Consider the following 20,319-nt stretch of genomic DNA (forward strand, 5'->3'; position numbering starts at 1 on the left):
CCGGTGGGTCTGGATGTGAATCTAGGACCTCCTAGGAACTAGGCCTGAGTCAGGACCTCTGCCAGTCTGGCAGTGAGTGAACCTAAAACCTCATAGGGAATAGGCAGGAACCAGAGATCTTGGCGGGGTCAGGCTTGAGTCTGGGACCTCAGAGAGAGTAGGCCTGAACCAGGACTTCTTTGGGTCTGGGCATTTGTCTGAAACACCAAAAGGAATAGGTAGGAACCTGGAACCTCTGCATCTCCGAGCATGAGTCTGGGACCTCTGAGGGAGTAAGCAGGTCCTCTGCGATTCCAGACACACCCAAACATGGGACCTCTGTGGCAGTAGACCAGAAACCTTTCCAGGTCCAACTTCAAGCCAGGGACTTCTGCAGGAGGGGATCCAGACCAGGACAAAGCCGGAAACCTAAGTCAAAGTAGGTCTGGGACAGCAAACTCCAAAGGAGCAGAGCAAAGCACAGGAGTGTTGAGCTATCTCCAGGAACCAATGAGGTAACTAGAACTGTGACACTGATTGTACTGTGAAGAACAACCATCTGAGCTTCTGATTCACTGACACCTAGAAGATTATTTAACAGAATATCAGATAGTTCCAACCACACCTATTAGAGGAAAAGATGAGTAGAAAAGGTAAGAAAACACACAACACTGCAAAGAGGAACACAACACCAGTAAAACCTGAAGACCCTACAACAGCAAGACCCGAACAACCAAATATGGATGAAACAGAAAAAAATGACCTAAAAAATAACTTCAAAAGAATGTTTGAAACTCTTAAAGAGGAAATGAGAAATCTCCTTAAAGAAAGACAAACAAAAAATTGGAAGACATTATCAAATCACTTAAAGAAAACTGAGAAAAAGAAATCAAACATGTGAAAGAAACTATTCAGGACATGAAAACTGAAATAAAGACAATAAAGAAAACACAAGCCAAGGAAATTATAGAAATAGAAATCATGAGAAAATGATCAAGAACCACAAACACAAACATGAACAGCAGAATACAAGAGATGGATGAGAGAATCTCAACCACTGAAGATACAATACAGGAAATAAACTCAATCAGTTAAAGAAAATATCCAGGAAATGTGGAACACCACGAAAAGGCAAAATCTAAGAAAAATAGGTATAGAAGAAAAAGAGAAATTCAACCCAAAAGTACAGAAAATATATTTAACAAAATCATAGAAGAAAACTTCCCCAACCTAAAGAAAGATATGCCTATGAAGATACAGGAAGCTTACAGAACACCAAATAGAACAGATCCAAATAAAAAGTCCTCTTGCCACATGATAATCAAAACACTAAACATATAGAGTAAGGAAAGAATATTAAGAACTACAAAGGAAAAAGGCCAAGTAACATATAAAGGTAGACCTATCAGAATTACACCTGACTTCTCATTGGAGACAATGCAAGGTCATGGTCAAGCATTATGCAGATATTAAGAGACCACGGATGCCAGCCTAGACTACTATACCCAACAAAACTTTCAATTACCAAAGAAGGACAAAACAAGATATTCCATGACAAATCTAGATTTCACCAATATCTAGCCACAAACCCAGTCCTACACAAAATACGAGAAAGAAAACTCCAACCCAAGGAACTTGGCTACACCGACAAAAACACAGACAATTGATGGTCTCATAGCAGCAAATTCCAAAGAAGGAAAAATGCAAAAATTAACATCACCAACAATGAAAACTAAATTAACAGGGGATAACAATCATTGGTCATTAATATCTCTTAATGTAAATGGACTCAATTCACCTATAAAAGAGCACAGGCTAACAGATTGGATATGAAAACAGAATCCATCATTCTTCTACATACAATAAACATATCTGAAGCTCAAAGACAGACATCATCTCAGAATAGAGGGTTGGAAAAAATATACCAATCAAATGGACCTAAGAAAGAAGCTGGTGTAGCTATCCTAATATCTAATAGAATAGACTTCACCATGGTTTAAAACTAGAATTCAACAGCAATACTAACTCCAGAAGACCCACAAACCTATGGATATTAAACAATGTTCACTGGAATCATCAATGGGTCAAAGAAGAAATAAAGGGAAAAATTAAAGACTTCATAAAATTTAATAAAAATGACCACACAACATAACCAAATTTATGGGACAAAATAAGAACAGTGTTAAGAGGAAAGTCATAGCACTATATGCCTACATAAAGAAGCTGGAAAAATCCCACACTAGTGAATTAACAGAACATTTGAAAACTTCAGAACAACAAAAAAAAGCACACTCACTTAAGAGAACTAGATGGCAGCAAATAATCAAATTGAGAGCTGAAATTAACAAACTAGAAACAAAGAAACAATACAAAGAATCAATGAGACAAAAAGTTGGTTCTTTGAGAAAATCAACAAAATAAACAAACCTTTATCCAAACTAACCAAAAGGCAAAGAAAGAATATTCAAATTAACAAAATCAGAAGTAAAAAAGAGGGATATAACAACAGACATGGAGGAAATAAAGAGAATCATCAGGTCATATTTCAAACACCTGTACTCCACAAAATTGGAAAACTTAAAGGAAATGGACAACTTTCTGGATAAATATCACTTACCAAAATTAAATCATGACCAGATAAGCAAATTAAACAGACCAATAACTGCTGAAGAAACAGAAACAGTCATCAAAAGTCTCCAAAAAAAAAAAAAAAAGCCCAAGACCAGATGGTTTCAGCTCAGGATTCTACAAGACTTTCAAAGAAGAACTAATACCAATACTCCCCAAATTATTCCACACAATAGAAACAGAAAAAACAATGCCAAACTCTTTATATGAGTTTACAATTACCCTGATACCCAAACCACAAAAAGACATTACTAAGAAAGAGAATTACAGACCAATCTCACTCATGAACATTGAGGCAAAAACACTAAATAAAATATTGGCAAATTGAATCCAAGAACACATCAAAACCATCATCTACCATGACCAAGTTGGCTTCATCCCAGAGATGCAGGGATGGTTCAACATACAAAAATCTGTCAATATAGTCCACCATATAAACAAACAGAAAAATAAAAACCATATGATCATCACATTAGATGCTGAAAAACTTTTAACAAAAACAACATCCCTTCATAATAAAGGACTTGGAGAGAGCAGGGATACAAGGAACATACCTAAACATAATAAAGGCAATATACAATAAGCCAACAGCCAACATCAAACTAAATGGAGAGAAACTCCCAGCTATTCCACTGAAATCAGGAACAAGACAAGGTTTTCCACTCTCTCGGTATCTATTCACTACAGTTCTTGAGGTCCTAGGTAGAGCAATAAGACACCAAAAGGAGATCAAGGGGATACAAATCAGAAAAGAAGTCAAGTTATCACAATTTGTACATGATGTAATAGTTTACATAAGCAATCCCAAAAATTCAACCAAGGAACTTTTACAACTCATAAACACTTTCAGTAACGTAGCAAGACACAAGATTAACTCAAAAAAGTCAGTAGCTCTCCGGTACACAAATGATAAAAGGGCTGGAGAAGAAGTCAGAGAATCAGCACCCTTGACAATAGCCACAAATAGCATAAAATATCTTGGAATAACTCTAACCAAACAAGTGGAAGACTTGTATGACAAGCACTTTAAATCTTTGAGGAAAGAAATTGAAGAACACACCAGAAAGTGGAAAGATCTCCCACGCTCTTGGGTAGGTAGAATTAACATAGTAAAAATGGCAATCTTACCAAATACAATCTGCAGATTCAATGCAATACCTATCAAAATCCAAGCAAAATTCTCACAAACCTAAAAAGAACAGTACACAATCTCATATAGAGAAGCAGAAAACCCATGATAGCCAAAACAATCCTGCACAATAAAAAAACTTCTGGAGGCATCACAATCCCTGACTTCAAAGTCTGCTACAGAGCTACAGTACTGAAAAGAGCCTGGTATTGGCATAAGAACAGACAGGAGGACCAATGGAACTGAATCAAAGACCCAGATATTAATCCACATGCTTTCAAATACCTGATTTTTGACAAAGAAGCAAAAAATATCAAATGGAAAAAAGAAAGCATATTTAACAAGTGGTGCTGGCATAATGGATATCAACATGTAGAAGAATAAAAATAGACTCATATTTATCACCATGCACAAAACTCAAGTCCAAATGGATCAAAGGCCTCAACATAAAGCCAGCTAAACTGAACCTTATAGAAGAGAAATTTGGAAGTACACTGGAATGCCTTAGCACAGAAGACCACTTCCTAAATATAACCCCTGTAGCACAGATACTGAGAGAAACAATTAATAAATGGTACCTCCTAAAATTGAGAATCTTCTGTAAAGCAAAGGACATGGTCAACAAGACAAAATGACAGGCTACACAATGGGAAAGATCTTCAATAACCCCACATCAGACAAAGGTCTGATCTCCAAAATAAACAAAGAACTCAAGAAATTGGTCATCAAAAGAACCAATAATCCAATAAAAATGGAGAAATCTAAAATGGCTTAGAGAAAATTAAGGAAATGTTCAACATCTTTAGTCATCAGAGAAATACAAATAAAAACAACTCTGAGATTCCATCTTACACCTGTAAGGATGACCAACATCAAAAACACTGAGTCAACTTATGCTGGAGTGGTTGTGAGGAAAAGGGAACACTTCTGCATTGCTGATGGGATTGCAAGCTGGTACAGCCCTTTTGAATGTCAGTTTGGTGATTTCTCAGAAAATTAGGAAACAACCTTCCTCAAGATTCAGTAATAGCACTTTTGGGTATATATCCAAATGATGCTCAATTGTGTCACAAGGACATGTGCTCAATTATGTTCATAGCAACATTGCTTGTCATAGCCAGAACCTGGAAACAAACTAAATGCTCATTGACCCAAGAATAAATAAGGAAAATGTGGTACATTTACACAATGGAGTACTACACAGCAGAAAAAATAATGACATCTTAAATTTTGCAGGCAAATGGATAGAGCTAGAAAACATTATTTTGAGTGAGGTAACCCAGACACAGAAAGACATTTATCACATGTACTCACTCATAGGTAGTTTTTAAACATAAAACAAAGAAAATCAGCCTACAAATCACAATCCCAGATAACTAAGACAACAATGAGGACACCAAGAGAGACTTACATCAACCTAATCTACATAGAAAGTAGAAAAAGACAATATCTCGTGAATAAATTAGGAGCATCAAAACCTTGGGGGAGGGTTGAAAAGGGGATGGAAGAGGCAGGGAGGGGAACAGAGAAAAATGTAGAGCTCAATAAAAATCAATAAAAATATATATACAAACAAAGCTATGTCTTTTTCCCTCTCTGTGTCACCAGTACACAGCTTTTGAGTTTCCTTATTTCAGATAATTCACTTTTTAAATCATTCTTCCCTAATCTGTGTAATTATATTGCTCAATATGTTAGACCAGAAACAGTAGTTACAACACCAGAAACCCTTCGTGAGTACTCTGAAAATTTTTCCTGGGTGCGTTTATAGGATGATTGAAATGATCTGGCGGTATTAAATAGCTAATCCAATGTGTTTTTACCAAAAAATCTGCAAAGATGTATTTTAGCACAGAACTTATTGACTGATGTTAAAAATACATCTTGAGAATTTTGAGGAAAACTTGTAGGGTAAAAGGGTCAGTCAAAGAAACATACCTTGAAACCAGAGCCAAAGAAACACACCCTGCCTCTGATCAATTCAGCACACACACACACACACACACACACACACACAAAACTAATCCCAGCACTCGGGAGGCAGAGGCAGGCAGATCTCTGTGAGTTCGAGGCCAACCTGGTCTACAAGAGCTAGTTCCAGGACAGAAACCAAAAGCTATGGAGATACCCTGTCTCGAAAAATTCAATAAATAAATAAATAAATAGATAGATAGATAGATAGATAGATAAACTAATTTCTGAAACCAAAGACAAAGATACACAGCCTGACCCTGAGAAGAAAGCCAATTCTCTGGCCCTAAAACCAGAGTCAAATGGTTTAAAAAGGCCAGTGAAAGAAAGACACTTTGGCCTTGAATTTAGAGCTAAAGAAACATCTATGCTCCTGATGAACTCATCATTTGAAAACCAAACACTCTTTGAGCAGTGATATGAACCAATTTCTGACCACAAAATCAACCAAACCCTGAGCGTGAAATCCAGCTAAGCTCTGAGCTTGTTCAAGATCAGGGATTGAAATCTGACCAATTAATAGCCTGAAAACCTTTATCCTGGAAAAATTCTGCCCCTTAGAAGCCCTATATAAGCTCTGTATGTGTTTGTTTGGAAGCTGCCTTTTTTCACCCTAACCGAAGTAGCAACTTTCCTGGATTCCTTCCTCCCAATAAGCCTCTTGAACGAAGCTTGTGTGATAACCTTCTTTCTACAGAGTGTAACAAGGCAGAGAACTAACACACTTCTTCAAAGCAGGAGCAGAACTGATACATTCCTGCAGGAAAAAAACATTCCCACCAGAACAGAGCTGTAACACTTACAAAAATAAATGAATGTTTCAAACTAAATTTTACAAATATGTAAACAAAGAAGGACCAATAATGGACAATTCCTCTTGATGAAAGGAGAGAGAATTGGAACACACAGTACATAGTGCAGTTTCACAGTTGCTTTAAGGGCATTAACCTAAGCACCTCAGAGCATTTACTAGATGGGCAAGATGATATACTGGGCTTTTTTGTACTCTGTAAAACAGAACAGATACTCTGGAAAACACACAGGCCTTTCACCTCTCTGTTGTAAGGTACTACTTGTTCAGTTCCTAGCAGCTCAGTCCCAAAATAATCACACACAAACCATATTATTTGCAATACTGTTTGGCCAATAGCTTAAGCATTTCTAGATAACTCATATCTTAAATTAATCCATTTCCATTAATCTGTGTATTGCCATGAGGCTGTGGCTCAACAGGTAAAGTTCTGGCATCTGTCTCCAACAGGGCTACATGGTTTCTCTCTGACACAGTCCCCCTTCTCCCAGCATTCAGTTTAGTTTCCCCCACCTAGATCAGGTATTCTCTGCTCTGCTATAGGCTCAAAGCAGTTTCTTTATTCATTAACCAATAAAAGCAACAGACAGAAGGCCCTCCCACACCATTTCCCCCCTTTTTTTAAATAAAAAGGAAGGTTTTAACTTTAACATAATAAAATTACATATGACAAAACAGGTATCAAGTAACAATTATAGTTACAATGTTTATATCTACTTTATTCTTTATCATGACTAAAAAATTATAATATTACTATCTACTCTTCAACTCCATCAAAGACTCCAGAAGGATATAATATTGCCTAAGTAAACAGGAAGTACATTGTAAACAACTTCCAAAACTCTAGAATTGACAGAGACTTCCTGTTGCCTGGACAGTCACCCAAAGTTCCTCTGTACCATTGGGGCACCCATCCTCAGCCTAAAGGCCCATAGTATCCATCAGACTTTTCCATGAAGCAGAAAATTTCAAAGACAGGTCCATCTATATTAACAGTTTGTCAGTCACTTTTTTCTATGTCCTGTAGAATGCCTTTCCCAGCTGCTTCCCAGACTCTTGCATCAGGAACCCTGAAGGACCATCTCACCTTTAGGCAAGCTCAGCAGTCATTTCTATGTGAGTCCTGTATGTCCAGATCACACAGCATATCATCAAGCAGACCAATTCTTTCAGTTTCTTTCCCAAATGGTTAACTCCATAAGGAACCTATTCAGGGCCCATCTTCCTCTTGAAGTAGCTTGGTGCTTCCAGGAGAAGAAGGTTCTCATTTGTCAGGAAAAGTCCTAAGTTTTTAAAACGTTTTAAATGCCATATTTTGTAGTCTTTGAAAGGTTTGAAGAATACCTATCCATCTGACATACATCTTTGTACATCTAGAAAATCTAACAAATATGACTACAAGCTTGACTATTATAGATGATTATCTATTAACCTATATTTCTGAATTATACATCACATTTTAAAATGAGCTACACAATCACAATACATTAATCAAAAGCAGATATATACGTATGACAAAATTGCCCTTAAATTTGTATCAATAAACCAATATACATACCAATGCAACTCTCTATAGCATATGCCCCTTAAATATAAACAAACATTTATAGACAATATTTGGGAATATGGGCATAGTTCTCTCCAAACTGCTTCCTGCTTTTGGGGGGACCAAGTATTTTCTTTTCTGTGGGTATTCAAGGTGACCTTTCAGGGGATCTTGGTCCATAAAACCACATTAGTCTGGAACGATTCTACAGGTTCTCATCCTCTGTAAAAACAAAAGAAAAACCTCTTTTCCAAAGCAACATATCTTTAGACTCAAATTCTGAAGTCAAGATACCTTTATGTTGGTTTTCTTAGCAGTACATACAATAAAATGTCTCTCATTGTTTAGCTCTTTAAGAGTCAAAATTTCAAAGAAAACACAATACTATATGTAATCCAGACTCTCTGTGTATAGTCCATCTTTAAGTGGCTTGTTTTTACTCTATTCCTTTTTAATATTTATTCTATTATCTTTAGTCTTCTAATCTGTGACTATCTGTACTCTGTCTCTTTAAAGACTTTGTTTTATTATTTTAAAACTATTTACTCATTTTTATAACTCTCTATACTCTTTTTCTTCTCCCTCCCAAGCCTATGTATAATTATCCAGCACTGTGACCCATTTAAAGGTCTTTTCCATCTGAATTTGTCATTTTTGCATATCTGTAATCATTTTCTGACAGGACAACTTCTTAAAATGCTAAGCGCTTCTTATAAACCTAAGTGGTATCACTGCTAGGGGTATTATGGCCCTATCTGCTTGCTCCACCAAGTCCAACATGGCAGAAGTCCATTAGGGCCTGAGACTGCCAGGTGGGAGCTGTCCTCACCACCTCAACTCTGATATCAGTTGCTGCCACCAAATAACTTGCAGCACACTGTCCAAAAACCCTATTTAAAAACTCAGCCTCCTGAATGGACCAGTGCTTCCTGTATCATTGTCCAACTCCAAAGCCAGCTTTGATTTTTAAGTAAGTCATGACTATGCCTCTTCTCTGAGACACAACTGTTACCATAGATGGAAAATTGCTAAGATTTCAATCTCAGATAATTGATGATTTACCCCAAATATACCTCTTATGTTGATAACTTCAACTTTGGCTTCATCCTAGTCAAGCAAGATCAGCACTTCAAGTGAGGAGGGCCAATGATGTTTTCCCATTTTACAATGACCACTTCTTTATTGCCAGTCACAGTTAAGTCAGCCAGAAAAAGTTCCCTCAGTCAAAGACCAGGAATCAGAGATTTAGAGTTGAGTTTCATCTCAGGCATTATTTATCAAGGTTATAAAAAGTTCGCATTTGGGTTTCCTGGGATGTCAGTGTATTAAAGAAGGAATTTCTTTATCCTCTTCTCCAATGATGGGTATTAGAAGGTGAGAAAGTTATTTGGTAAATCAAATATATTTGGTCAAGTCTTAAAATGTATAATATTCAGAAACTGTAAACATAACCCCTAATACTGCAATACTCCCCCTGATATATATTCATTTCCTTTCTCTTCCAAGGGGTTGAAAAAATGGCATGGTAAGTGCCAATTTGTATTCAGATATTTTAGAGTTGAATGACTATACTTATGTATTTATTTCATTTACATTTATTCAACAAGATTGCTGAGACATAATTTTTTGATAGCTTGTAAGAGAAATTTTACACTTGTTTTACTTCATCATATATGCCAATTGTGAGATAAGCAAAATTGTTAATGAACTGAGTATAATTGTATTGCATGCTTACCATATGCCAAACAACATGTCAAGTGTTGAATATTGATGTAGGAGGGTCATCTGTCTATGTGTTACTTTCATTTGTTAATTAATAAAGAAAACTGCTTGGCCTAATAGGTCAGAATATGGGTAAGCAGGAAAGACAGAACAGAATTCTGGGAGGAAGAAGGCAGTGAGGCAGTTGCCATGATTCTCCGACCTGAGAGGGATGTAGGCTATAATCTTTCCCAGTAAGCCACCACCTTGTGGTGCTACACAGATTATTAGAAATGGGTTAATCAAGATGTGAGAGTTAGCCAAGAAGAGGCTAGATATAATGGGCCAAGCAATGTTTAAAAGAATACAGTTTGTCTGTTGTTATTTCCGGGGCTAAGCTAGCCGTGTGGGAGCTGGGCAGGATGAAAAGCAGGACTGCACGCCTCATCACTACAGAATACTAATGGGATTGTTCCCCAAAAAGATAGTGCTGAAGTAAAGTGCTTTCTGGGAAGGCCCAAGGACCTGAATTCCATCTTCAGAGATTATTCATCAAAAAAGAGGTCAGGTATAATATAGTGCATATATGTAAATACAGAGCTAGGGTGGTAGAATAAGAAGATCTCTGGTGTTCCCTGACTAGCCACCCCAGCCTAGTTGGCAAGGTGTGGGCCAATGAGAGGTGTTATCTTAATAAATAGGTGGATCACATGTGAGAAATGACTCCTGAAGATTGTGACTTTGCAGATGTGAACTTGTATGTTAACACTCAAACACATTCACACACAGACACATACACTCATACAAACATAGTCACATAAACACATTAACACACACACACAAACACTTTCACCCATTCATACACACACAGTTAGACACAGACTCACTCATATTTTTACATACAAACATACACAACTTATATTCAGAAAGGGTAAAATCTCAATAAAAAGGTCTTCTATAAGTTATAATTAATTTAACAAAAAATATACCTATGTGTAGCAAGGTAGGAATGTTAATTTTTTTAACATTCAATAATTTTAGAAGTTTATTTTTTATGGTGTCTAAGGTTGGTCATATGATGATTACGTGGGCTTGCAATGAACTGAAATACCTCTACCTTTTTGTATTGTTTTTGAGAATGTTAATATTTCTATCATTGAAAACAGGATGTTTTTATGATGATAGTTTTAATTTTATTTTTGTCATTTTATAAGAAAACTATAATAAAAATTTTTTTGGATCTTTGAGACAGGGTTTCTCTGTAGCTTTATATTATTACAATATAAAAAATTTTTTTGAGTTATGATTAGTTTTGTTTTGGATGCCAGCATAATTAGTGTTTTGAAAAGTTCCATCATACCTGGAACCAACACTTCTTCCATGACTTATCTGAAGTCACTTTGTGAGAGATACCATGTGCCTGATGAAGGACCTATACCCACCCACCTGGGAGCTGACTTCATGTGGGAAAGTTTTTTTGCCTTCCTTCTGAGCAGGTACAAAAGACTGAACTTTGAAATCACTACTGAACCCTAAGATAGCAAAACTAAACCTCTGAGTAATGGAGAGATGATTGTCGTATATGACTTAAATCCGGGGAAAGGAGAAGAATATATTCATATATAGAAACATGAGTTTTGAATGCAGGAATGGTGAAATGGTCAGTGGCCCTCACTGTTAAAATACAAATACATACTTACTATAATTACTGTATAGGAAAATTGGGTCATTTCTACAAAATATTTGCAAAATTCATACATTTCTATCTAAGAAGTGGCTCTTACTAATATTTTGGTGCAATACCTTTTATGTAATTTGTCATTTATATGAGAATCTAAGTCATCATCAAATATTTGGCAGTTATTGGTACTAAAGTAGAAGACTGAAACAAATGGTTCTGAGTCTAAGACAAATGTTTTAGAACAACTTTTATAATTTTACAGATATGATAGATTTAATGTCTAGAAACATTTAAATTATAATTTAGGTAAAGCTGTATTTTGTTTACTTTTCCAGTTGCTGTAATAAAATACCATGACAAAATCAACTACAGAGAAAAATGCTTTGTTTTGGTAGTTCAAGGACACAGCTCATTAGGACAGGTATAATGGTAGGAGTTTGAGCAGCTTTTGTCCTCAGTGAGGAAACACAAAAGGATAAATAGATGTCTGTGTTCATTTAGCTTCTTCTATTGAATGTATTCCTAGACCCAAACCCAGCGAAGGGGTTTGGATAATCCCTCTCTTCTCAGTGAACTTAATATCCCTCATAGGCATGCCCAGAAACTAGTCTAAGCTAAATAATCCTCCATAGCAGTACCTGAAGTCTTGTTTTCTAGATTTTCCCAGAGCCGAACAAGTTGGCAAACAACTTTAATCTTCACAGTTGACTTTGGATTCCATTGTGAGCTCAAGAGATAAAACTGAAGTTGTCTGTCTTGCACAGTAATGTTTTAACTGCTGAGTCCTCTCACTGGCTCCAAAATTCTTCTGTAAATCCTTTAACAACACATTAAATTCTTTTATTAATGATGAAAGAAGTCATACTGTAAGTTTTCAGCAATCAAAGCTGTATAGTACTGGCATAAATATGTATGCATAGATAGATAGATAATGTATAGATATTTGATAGGTCGATGGATAGATGATAGGTAAATAAATAGATATAGATATTAAGTAGGCAATAGATAGGTAGATAGATAGATATAAGTAAATAGATGATAGATAATGCCAGTGAACAGAATAGAAAGTCAAGAAATAAATCAATGTGTCAGTAGATCTTTGACAAATTTATCAGGAACAGAAAATAAATAGGGCAAAATATTTTTAAATAAGCATAACTGAAAAATCTGATATTTTCCTGTCTAAGAATAAAACCATCTCACATTATATAAAAAAATCAGTTTAAAATAGAACAAAGGCATAAATATAAGATCTGAAACTAAACTACTAGAAATATATGGAAGGAAATTTTGTTTACTGAGGTTGGTATAGATAACCCTGGTTTGGGATAAAGCCCTAAATACATAGACAATAACAACAAAAATGGATACATGAGGTTATTTCTATTAATAGCTCTGAGAGCACAATAAAGGAACCCTCCAAAAGAACAAGGAGAGAATATATAGAATAGGATAAAATGTTTGCAACCTATCCTGTTGATAAATACTATACATCTATCCTACTGATAAAGTATTATATACAAAATACATGAGAAATATAAACAGCTCAATAACAAGAAAATTAAATAAAAATAGACAAAAACTCAATGGACTTTTTAAAAAGGCAGTTGACCAGCCAATATACGATAAAATGCTCAAAATTACGAATTATCAGAAATGCAAATCAGAGCCAAATGTGATAGTATTAGGACCCTATTAAAAAATATGAATGGTAGTTACTGGTAACAATGTTGGGAAGATGACTGTGTGTTTTAAAAGTTGTGTAATTTTAATGGGATGTAAATTATGGTAAGTGTTATAGAAAATTGTGGAGAGCTATAAAAATGTTTAAAACAAACTACTTCATTACCTGAAAAACTTCACTATAGAAAAAAATGAACTCAATATATGAAGAAGATATTGGTACCCCTATACTGACTCTAGAATTATTCACAGAAGCAAAGATAGGAATGAAGTCCCAATGTGATGGTTTAAAAGAAAATGCCCCATAGAAAGTGGTACGGTTAAGAGGATGACAATAGACTAAACCTTGGCAACTGTAAGTCATCAGAATTAAATGATTTGCTGTGGTTATAGTGTCTCTTTATAGCAAGTGAAACCCTAGCTAAAACAGTCTTCCTTCAACAGACATGTGGATGAAGAAAACATGCCATACATAAGAATACGATTTAGCCTCAGCAAAGTAAATAATCCTATCATTTGTAACAATGTAGATGAATTCAAAGCAAGTAAAAGAAATCAAATACAGAGAAATATAATTGCATTTCCCACCTAAATATGGGGAATCAGATAGCTTCCAAAGAGTAGTAGGGAAAAGAGAGGGTGAGAAGTAGGTCAAAGTGTCAGTTTTCTGAGTAAATTCTGAAGATTCACCTTGTATCATTCAGACTATAAGTACATTTGTGCTACAACCTTGAATTCAGTTGAGAGAAAACTTTTTTTTATTGAAAAAAAAATTCTGCCTCTCCCCAGCCACCCATTTCCCTCTCCCTCCTCCCACTCCTCTCCCCCTCCCCCCACTCCTTTCCCCCTCCCTCTCCAGTCCGAAGAGTAGTCAGGGTTTCCTGCACTGTGGAAAGTCCAAGGTCCTCCCGCCTTCATCTAGATCTAGGAAGGTGAGCATCCAAACTGGCTAGGCTCCCACAAAGCCAGAACATGAAGTAGGATCAAAACCCAGTGCCATTGTCCTTGGCTTCTCATCAGCCCTCATTGTCTGCCGTGTTCAGAGAGTCTGGTTTTATCCCATGCTTTTTCTGTTCCAGTCCAGCTCCCAATAGATCAGTCCCTCTATCTCAGTGGGTGGGTGCACCCCTCGCGGTCCTGACTTCCTTGCTCATGTTCTCCCTCCTTCTGCTCCTCATTTGGACCTTGGGAGCTCAGTCCGGTGCTCCAATGTGAGTCTGTGTCTCTATCTCCATCCATCGCCAGATGAAGGTTCTATGGTGATATGCAAGATATTCATCAATATGGCTATAGGATAGGGCCATTTCAGGTTCCCTATCCTCAGCTGCCCAAGGAACTAAATAGGTACATCCCCCCTGGGCACCTGGGAGCCCCTGTAGGTTCAAGTCTCTTGCCAACCCTAAGATGGCTCCCTTAATTAGGATATATGCTTCTGTGCTCCCATATCCATCCTTCCTTTATCCCTACCATCCCAATTCCCCAAGATTCCCCCACTCCCCCTTCTCACTTTTCTCTCCCCATCTCCCCTTACCCCTATCCTACCCCACCCCCAAGATCCCAATTTTTTGCCCGGCAATCTTGTCTATTTCCCATATCCAGGAGGATAACTATATGTTTTTCTTTGTGTTCACCTTCTTATTGGGCTTCTTTAGGATCACAAATTATAGACTCAATGTCCTTTATTTATGGCTAGAAACCAATTTGAGAGAAAACTTAATTGTTCTTTTCATGAAAAACAAACAAAAAAAGCAGTTAGGACATAAAATTAGCTTGATTTAATAATTATATCATGTGTACAGGTGTCAAATCACATTGTTCCTTATAAATAAATGATTTTTTTTGATATTTCAAGGGAAACTCAGTAAAGATAGAAATGTTTAAAAGCTAATAGCTTACTGGTTCTCTTGGTTAGGGTTTCTATTGCTGCGAGGAAAGCCCATGACAAAAGCAACTTGGGCAGTAAAGGGTTTTCCTCACTTATACTTCCATATAACAATGCTTTATCAAAAGTAGTCAGAGCAGGAACTCAAACTGAGCAGGAACGAGGAGACAGGCATTGATAGGGAGGCCATACTATCAAGCTAGATTACTGGCTTTCTCTCCATGACTTGTTCTGTATGTTTTCTTATGACACCCTAAGCCACCACCCCAGGAGTAGAATCACAAAAAAATGATCTGTGCCACTCCACGTTAATCACCAACTAGTGCCAGGTCTCCTTAGCCTTATTCCCCAGGGAAAGGTGAGTGTGCCATCTCCCTGTTCCACAGCCCAACAACGCAGGACAATCAGATGTGATAGAGAGTCAAGTCAAAGCAGAAACTCAGTTTATTACTGTGAGTATCATCTTATATAGATTAAGTGATCTCTTGTGATGTGGGGGTACCTCCAGCCAGTGAGAGATAGCCAAGCCTTCCCTCTGTCTGGAAGGGTGTCTACCTAGATTTTGCTGTCTCATTCTCACTTGGTAGCTTTGTGATTATTCTTCAAACTCGAGCCAGGTTTTTCTCTGTGCGACAGGCCTCGAGGTTCAGGCCCTGAGATAATTTTGGCCCAAGAAACTAGTAAAATGTCCCACAGGTTTGCGTCTACAAAGTGGATCACATGGAGGTAGTTTCTCAATAGAGGTTCCTCTCTCAGAAGACTGATTTTGTTCTTTTGTGATCTTTCTGCAACTTTGCCTTGCTTTCATCTTGTCTGTAGTGCAACCTGGATAAATAACTGTGCCATCCACTTAGTGTCTTCATAATATATCTTGAATAAGTTCTTCTAAGCACTTGCAAGGTGACTTGGCACTAGTCACTTAGGATGCTAGCCAGCGTTCTATAGCTGTAACCAATGCCTGAGACTTCCAACTTATTAAGACTCATGCTTGAATTTCTTTGTCAATTTAGGGCTCATGGTAAGATGTTATATTATGGCAGAAATCATGCAGTTGGCAGTAGAGTGGGTAAAAGTGGTGGGACTCCCACTTTTTTTTTAGGAGCAAACCTACGTGTGAGCGGAGGCTGCCTCACTAGGCTGTTCCTCCAGATTCCTCCACTTTCCAATAGTATTGTGTAGCCTAAGCCTAGCATATGGACCTCTGGAGGCATTCTAGAGTCAAACCACAGCATCTCACTTTTCTGATTCTTGATTTTATCACCAGCTGAAGAGAACAACATTTTGTCCTGCAAAGAGGAACGTAATGTCTGAGATCCTAATCTGTGATGGGTGAAATTCAATAAAAAATATTTTAGGAGATAATTAAAACCTGGATTAGGAAAGAAAAGCTGTTGTAAGAGGGCTTAAACTGAGTCTAGATATTGCAGTCTCTATTATTTCTCTCACTACTGCATCGTTCAATGAACTGTTTGGCCTCTTTGGACTTAGATTCTTTAAAATGGGACTATAAAAGTGAGAGTCCTATATTTCTCCAGGGATAATTTCCTCCTTCACTATTTTTGCTCCCACTCTTTCCTCCTCTTCCTTTATCTTTCTCTTCTCTTCCTCCTCTTCTTCTAATTCTTCTTCCCTCTTCCCCTTTCCTGACTCTTTCTTCTTCTACTCATCTGTTTCCCCGACTTTCCTCCCCCTTTCTTTCTTTCTTTCTTTCTTTCTTTCTTTCTTTCTTTCTTTCTTTCTTTCTTTCTTTCTTTCTTTCCTTCCTTCCTTCCTTCCTTCCTTCCTTCCTTTCTTTCTTTCTTTCTTTCTTTCTTTCTTTCTTTCTTTCTTTCTTCCTTTTCCTCCTCTTTTGTTCTGCTTCTTCTCTTCCTCTTTTCTCTTGCTCTGTCCCTCCCTCTGGTACTGCTAGGTGTCTAGCTCAGGGCCTCAAAACAGATACTAGACAAGTCATTTGCTACTGAACCATGTCATTTTAGCTCCAGAATTAAAACACTGGATTATGAGAACTGTTATATTTTTCTCCTATCAAAGGTAGATCGCCCAGTAAGGGGTACTATTCCATGAATCTCTACAACTTGGTAGAAGTTATATGCAAACCTTTTTGTTCCTTCACCTGGTAAGGATTTGTTTTTTCAAAGGCTTCACTTCATTTCCAGAATTAATTGGTTGGAGTAGTCAGCTCTTTCCCACTCTCTTTTGTTCGTTGTACTACTTCTTTTAAGACTGACCAGACAAAAAGTACTGTGAGATCAGATTTCAAACAGTGGGGGTGAGACAGTTACCACCTGCATTAGAATAAAAACCAAGCAAAGTTTCTGACCTGTGCTAACTGGCTCATTTTCAAAGAACTAAATTTCCCTATGCAGTTAGCTTTATTTTGTGTCTTAGTTAGGATTTCTTTATTGCTGCCAAGAGATACCGTGACCATGGCTACACTTCACTGGGGTGACTCACTTATGGTTCAGGGGTGCAGTCCTTTATGATCACAGCAGCATTCAGGCAGATGTGGTGCTGGAGCAGAGAGTGCTACATCTTGACTCAGACACAACAGGAAGTCAATTGATTACCACACTGCCTGAAGCTTGAAGAAAGGACCTCAAAGCCCAACCCCACAGCGACACAATTCCAGTAGTAGGTATAGTCCAGCCTCAAGTTCTGAATTAAAGCCTTGTGTTATTCAGTTTCCTCCAATAAAACCACATTTCCTGCAACAAGAACATGCCTCCTAATAGTGATACCCCTCATGAACTTATGGGGGGGGGGCACATCCATACTATGACTTTAGTCAAGTGTTTCTTTGAGTGACTTGGAGGATGTTTGTTTCCACAGGTCAGTCACTCATAATACACAGGGAAGATGTTTGTATTTTAGCCTAGCTATGTGATAGAGTTCTGCAGTAGTCAATAGATTGTCAAAGAAATCTAAGGCAACAATCTCCCATAAGAACAATTAATCTGTCATATTTCATCTTCCTGAGTGTTTGGAACATTGCCCTCACAAACACTGCTGTGGACTCACCCTGCCATTCCCTGCCTGGTTGTCTCCTGTGTCTAGACAAGCATAGGCTTCAGATAGCAAGCTGTCCAATGAACTGTGGTTTGGAGCCACCTGCAGCATGTCTGCCCACTTCATCTTTCCAGTGCACTCACTGGCTCAGAAAAGATTAACTTTCTGAAAATGAAAAGGACAGAGAGAAGATGAGCTGCTTATCAAATATGCACATTTCAGATGGAACTTCACACTCCCTAGAAAGATGTTAGATTGCTGTTAGCTCTCTGGAGCACTCCTGACAATGTGTTATCAGGCTGTGTTTGCATGACAGAGGCAGTCCACGCAGGAAACATTAAGGAATATGACTCTTAAGATGGAATCAATCAAGTCAGGGGTACAGCTCCTGAAAACTAATTTCACCTTCATAAGATCTGGTTATCTGTGCAGCTGACATGAGGTTTGTCAGCCCCATTTCAGTCTGACCAAGTTCAGTGCTGCAGCAAGAATTTTAACGAACCAACACTGTAATATGTATGAAAGATGACACTGAGATGAATTTATGAAAAGCCAAGTCCCTGTGAAATATAAAAAAATTACTTGTAGGCTCCAACACCAACTTAGTTAATTTGAAATGTCCATTTCAAAGGTCTTCGTCTTTCTGTAATTTATTTGCACACTTGTGCACAGATTTTCATCATATTTAACCACTTGAAAAACCAAAGAAGCTGTTCATAATCAAAAAGTTCAGTGAACCTCTAATTAGATGGGGGCAGAGCCAAGGCCAGTCAGATTTTAAATCTTCATCTGTCTATATACAAGCATCTTTTCATATAAAGATGAAAGGACTTGAATAAAATGGCTGTGTGTCAATTCTGTCCTTGGCATTCAGGGAGAGTTAGGACCTCTTTGTCCTGATGATGTTATCTTCCCTGCGGTATTTTTATTTATGGATTTTTATTTTCTGTATAGCAATAGAGGAGTGAGCCTTCTTATGTCAGCCTAGTGACCCAATCTAGGGCCTTACAAGTACTAAGCAAGCTTCCTATAACTGGAATTATATCAGCCCTTAATGTTTTGAGACATGTAAATCAAACTGGTCTTGAATTCTATGGATCCTAGACTAGCCTCAATTTCATGATCCTCCTGCCTCTGTCTCTGAGGTGCTATTATTGCAACTGTGCCCCACCACAATGGAATAAAAACTTTTAATATGTGTCAATAGATAAGTGCAGAAATCATAGCCTTTTCAAAATCTTGGCTTTATGAGGCATAAAAATCCATTCTTAAGACTGACTCTGTTTTCTTTTCTTAAAGTTATTGTCAGTACTTATTTTTCTTTTCTCTTTTATTAAAAACATAAACTATCTTTTTTCATTTTATATTCCATTGCCAGTTTGTACTCCCTCCCCTCCTCCCATTCCCTCAATCTTCTCCTCCACCCCACCGCCCATCCACTCTTCAGAGAGGGCAAGGCACATTAACTGAGGAAGGAACAAGGCCCTCCCTACTATATCTAGGCGAGCAAGGTAAATGGGTTCCAAAAAGCCAGTACAAGCAGTAGGGATAAATCCCTGGTCCCAATGTCATTGGCCTGGCAGTATGTCCCAGTCATACAACTGTAACCTGCATTCTGAAGGCCTAGTTTGGGCCTATGCTGGTTTTTTTCGTTGTCCATCCAGAGTTGGTGAACTCCCATCAGCTAAGGAAAGCTGTTTCAGTGGGTATTCCCATCATGGTTTTAACCTCTCTGCTCATATTCTCACTCCTCCCACTCTTCAACTGGACTTTGGGAGCTCAACCCAGTGCTCTGCTATAACTCTCTGACTCTGCTTACATCAGTTGCTGAATGACAGTTTTTTTTCTTTTTTTTCTCATTTTTTTATTCTTTTTTAATTAAAATTTCCAACTGCTCCCCGTTTCCCATTTCTCTCCCCCTCCTCCCACATATTGCCCCTCTCCCCACTCCCCTCCCCCATCCCCACTCCTCTTCTCCTCCCCCCAGTCCATTCCCCCTCCCTCTCGATACTGAAGAGCAGTCCAAATTCCCTGCCCTACAGGAAGACCAAGGTCCTCCCACTTCTATCTAGGTCCAGGAAGGTGAGCATCCAAACAGGCTAAGCTCCCACAAAGCCAGTTCATGTATTAGGATCGAAACCTAGTGCCATTGTCCTTGGCTTCTCATCAGCCTTCATTGTCCGCCATGTTCAGAGAGTCCAGTTTCAACCCATGCTTATTCAGTCCCAGTCCAGCTGGCCTTGGAGAGCTCCCAATAGATCAGTTCCACTGTCACAGTGGGTGGGTTCACGCCTCGTGGTCC

This window comes from Chionomys nivalis, chromosome 11 (assembly GCF_950005125.1).
Source record: "Chionomys nivalis chromosome 11, mChiNiv1.1, whole genome shotgun sequence".
In the NCBI taxonomy this organism is placed as follows: domain Eukaryota; kingdom Metazoa; phylum Chordata; class Mammalia; order Rodentia; family Cricetidae; genus Chionomys; species Chionomys nivalis.